General features: G+C 46.1%; 1 pseudogene; it reads left to right on the top strand.

The window, feature by feature from the left end:
* The first annotated feature begins 2,666 nt into the window (after positions 1-2,666).
* On the top strand, positions 2,667-3,420 carry LOC123442259 (annotated as a pseudogene).
* The last annotated feature ends 1,546 nt before the right edge of the window (positions 3,421-4,966 follow it).

Below are 4,966 nucleotides of genomic sequence, written 5' to 3'. Positions count from 1 at the left end.
ACCGAGTTGGACTTGGTTTGGTGGGTGGGAGTCCTTCCTTCCCTTCCCACCTCCTCTTTTTTTTCTTTTCTCTCTGATTTTCTCTTCTAGGCGCATAGGGCCCTTCTGGGCTGTCCCACCAGCCCACTAAGGGCTGGTGTGCCACCCTCAAGGCCTATGGGCTTCCCCGGGGTGGGTTCCCCCCCCCCCCCCGGTGAACTCGCGGAACCCATTCGTCATTCCCGGTACATTCCCGGTAACTCCGAAAACCTTCCGGTAATCAAATGAGGTCATCCTATATATCAATCTTCGTTTCCGGACCATTCTGGAAACCCTCGTGACGTCCGTGATCTTATCCGGGACTCCGAACAACATTCGGTAACCAACCATATAACTCAAATACGCATAAAACAACGTCGAACCTTAAGTGTGCAGACCCTGCGGGTTCGAGAACTATGTAGACATGACCCGAGAGACTCCTCGGTCAATATCCAATAGCGGGACCTGGATGCCCATATTGGATCCTACATATTCTACGAAGATCTTATCGTTTGAATCTCAGTGCCAAGGATTCATATAATCCCGTATGTCATTCCCTTTGTCCTTCGGTATGTTACTTGCCCGAGATTTGATCGTTAGTATCCGCATACCTATTTCAATCTCGTTTACCGGCAAGTCTCTTTACTCGTTCCGTAATACAAGATCCCGCAACTTACATTAAGTTACATCGCTTGCAAGTCTTGTGTGTGATGTTGTATTACCGAGTGGGCCCCGAGATACCTCTCCGTCACACGGAGTGACAAATCCCAGTCTTGATCCATACTAACTCAACGAACACCTTCGGAGATACCTGTAGAGCATCTTTATAGTCACCCAGTTACGTTGCGACATTTGATACACACAAAGCATTCCTCCAGTGTCCGTGAGTTATATGATCTCATGGTCACAGGAACAAATACTTGACACGCAGAAAACAGTAGCAACAAAATGACACGATCAACATGCTACGTCTATTAGTTTGGGTCTAGTCCATCACATGATTCTCCTAATGATGTGATCCCGTTATCAAGTGACAACACTTGTCTATGGCCAGGAAACCTTGACCATCTTTGATCAACGAGCCAGTCAACTAGAGGCTTACTAGGGACAGTGTTTTGTCTATGTATCCACACAAGTATTGTGTTTCCAATCAATACAATTATAGCATGGATAATAAACGATTATCATGAACTAAGAAATATAATAATAACTAATAAACCATCCATATTTTGCTAGTCTCTTCGGTACCTTGCATTGCCCTTTCTCACATTGAGAGTTGGTGCAAACTCCGTCGGTGCATCCAAACCCATGATATGATACGCTCTGTCATACATAAGCCTCATTATATCTTTCCTCAAAACAGCCACCATACCTACCTAATATGGCATTCCATAGCCTTTCCGAGATACATTGCCATGCAACGTCCACCATCTCATGACTTGATCTTCATGTCATACATGCTTTTGCTTGATCGTAGAGACGCATGCTAGTTGGGACTTGCCCTCATTACTGCTACATGACGCGCTAGTATCATTGCATATCCTGCTACACTGGCAGAGGCATACATTTGCATACATCATGATAGTTTTCACTTGTCTTTATGTTGAGTACTTCTTATAAAGTGTGATGATTTTCTTTTTATTCATGTAAAACATAGAGTGTTGCCCTTAAGTGAGGAAAAGATTCCAAAGTGGACAAAACAAAAGATCCCAAAGTGGACAAAACAAAAGATCCCAAAGAGGACAAATTAGAGATAAAAAGAAAGAGCCAAAGAGGCCACAAAAAATAAAAAAGAAGAGAAAAAAAGAGAGAAGGGGGCAACACTACTATTCCTTTTGAAAGATCCACACTCGTACTCCATTGTTATATTTGTACTACATAGAGATTATCATTCATGCATAACTATGTGGGGACCCTTACACTATAAAACTTGGTTTGCATATTCCAATGATGAGCCTCCTCAAATGAGCTCTAGGTCTTCATGAGCAAACAAGTTGGATACACCCCCACTAGTTCCATTGGAGAGCTTACCTTAGCTCATATGTGCAATCATTACATGGCAATCCCTACTCCTCACATCATATCTATCATTTGGCTTTCTCTTGCCTATGATTGTCCTAATTGATGTAAGCCTTTCACACCATTTTGTCTTCCTTCTCCATCATTATTCTATTTGCAATCCTAAGTGCCAACATATCTTGCTTACGCTCATCCATTGCATGAGTGCTCAAAATAGAAAGGGAGAGGATCATTTTGATTTGTGCCTAACCAGTGGTCAGGGGATGAGTCAAAATAAGATTCTGAAGGAGACTAAGTGTGAAATTTCAGTAAATTGAGTTCTCAATTAAAAAATATTTTATGATCTCAACCCATCTCCCACTTCTTGCACGCAAACACCATTTGGAGACATTCGAGTCACGGACAATGATGACCCACAAATATAGGGGATCTATCGTGGTCCTTTCGATAAGTAAGAGTGTCGAATCCAACGAGGAGCAGAAGGAACTCGCAAGTGGTTTTCAACAAGGTATTTGTCATGCCAGGCAGATACACATGAACCTGCAGCAGACACCATGTGCACGAACGGTGTAGTCACAAGGGAAGTTGGGCCGTAGGCCGCGGGTCTTATGTGTAGTACGTGTGAGCCCATGTCGGGTATGTATGTGGATGTACTACTTAAAGCAACGATGTCACTGTAACGTGGAGGCGATAAGAAAGTTAATCGTTTCCTCTCTTCCTCATCCCCAATTCCCTTCTCCGATCTATGTCCCTTCCTGGAATATTACAGTTGGTAATCAGAGCCATAATATTTTTCCCCACTACCGTGCCGCCGCCGCCTCACATCCTGCCGATCAGATCGGAAAAATTCCACCGGGTTAGGTGCGATTCACTTCGGTGAGCTCGCACAAAATCCTGCCCGGGGTTCGATCCGTTTTGGAGCGAGACGACGGCGCCGTCGACCAAACCCTCGATCCAGACGCAGCACGTCCTTGCTGCGATGGCGGAAACCACCGATAAACTCCAGGGCCTGCTCGAGTCGGTCATCCGCCGCCTCGATGCGAGCCAGACCACGGCGTTTCCAGGCTCAACTGGCTTTCAACGAGCAAGTCTCGCATGAGCTGAAAAATTTGTCAAAACAAATTGACCTCACTCAGGCCGATGTGGACGAGGCACGCAAGTCGACGTCGGTCGCCGATCCGGCCGCGGCGGCTGCTGCGAGCGCGCCCTCTTCCATCCATGCTCCAACACCACCACCAGGGGTCGATCAACTGCACGCGCCGCTTCCTCCCCTGGTTCGCCCTCCGCCACACCCGCTGCTCTACACCGACGGTGCAGCCCAGATACCATTCGCTAGATTGGTCAACCAAGGGCCACCGCTGCTTCCCCCATGCACAACAATGACATCGGATCACGACCGCACCGGTGATTACTTCTACAAACCGCCGAAGCATGACTTTCCGCGGTTCGACGGCGACGCCCCACGGATTTGGCTGGAGCGCTGCACATCCTATTTTGAGTTGTATCGAGTCCCGCAGCATAGTTGGGTCACAACTGCATCGCTCTATATGGAGGGATTAGCAGCGATGTGGCTTCAGGCTTTTCGTCAAACACACCCGGGGCTCACCTGGCCAACTTTCAAAGCTGCAGTTGAAGAAGAATTTGGGCCAGAGGAGTTTGAGATCCAAATGCATCGTTTTGTGCAGTTGAGGCAGACTGGAACAGTGCAAGAGTATCGTCAACAATTTGAAACATCCATGTATCATCTGCTGTCCCTCGATCCATCGCTGAGCTCTAAATTTTTTGTGTCCCAATTTCTGCTGGGACTGAAAGATGAACTCAGGTTGGGAGTCAGGTTGCAGTCACCCAACAGCATCACTCGCGCAGCTGTGTTTTCCCTTTCCCCTCTCTATTGATGTCTTCCCTCACCTACTCCTCTCTTCCTCATCCCCAATTCCCTTCTCCGATCTATACCCCTTCCTGGGATATTACAGTATTCTCTGCAAGCACTGAAATTATCGGTAACAGATAGTTGTGTGACAAGGTGATTCGTAGCAAGTAGCAAGTAACAATAGTAACGAAGGTGCAGCAAGATGGATCAATACCTTTTGTAGCAAGGGACAAGCCTGCACAAACTCTTATATGAGGTAAAGCGCTCCCGAGGACACATGGGAATTTCTGTCAAGCTAGTTTTCATCATGCTCATATGATTCGCGTTCGCTACTTTGATAATTTGATATGTGGGTGGACCGGTGCTTGGGTGCTGTCCTTACTTGAACAAACATCCCACTTATGATTAGCCCCTCTCGCAAGCATCCGCAACTACGAAAGAAGAATTAAGACAAAGTCTAACCATAGCATTAAACTAGTGGATCCAAATCAACCCCTTACGAAGCAACGCATAAACTAGAGTTTAAGCTTCTGTCACTCTAGCAACCCATCATCTACTTATTACTTCCCAATGCCTTCCTATAGGCCCAAATAATGGTGAAGTGTTATGTAGTCGATGTTCACATAGCACCACTAGAGGAAAAACAACATACAACGCATCAAAATATCGAACGAATACCAAATTCACATGACTACTTATAGCAAGACTTATCCCATGTCCTCAGAAACAAAAGTGACTACTCACAAAGCATAGTTATGTTCATGACCAGATAGGTATTGAATAGCATCAAAGATCTGAACATATAATCTTCCACCAAGTAATCCAACTAGCATCAACTACAAAGAGTAATTAACCCTACTAGCAACCTTACAAGTACCAATCGGAGTCGCGAGACGGAGATTGGTCACAAGAGATGAACTAGGGTTTGGAGATGAGATGGTGCTGATGAAGATGTTGATGGAGATGAGTCCCCTCCGATGAGAGGAGTGTTGGTGATGACGATGGCGATGATTTCCCCCTTCGGGAGGGAAATTTCCCCGGCAGGACGGCCCTGCCGGA

This window comes from Hordeum vulgare, chromosome 3H (genome assembly GCF_904849725.1).
Source record: "Hordeum vulgare subsp. vulgare chromosome 3H, MorexV3_pseudomolecules_assembly, whole genome shotgun sequence".
NCBI classification, from domain to species: Eukaryota; Viridiplantae; Streptophyta; class Magnoliopsida; order Poales; family Poaceae; genus Hordeum; species Hordeum vulgare.
This window is presented reverse-complemented; position numbering and strand designations above follow the sequence as displayed.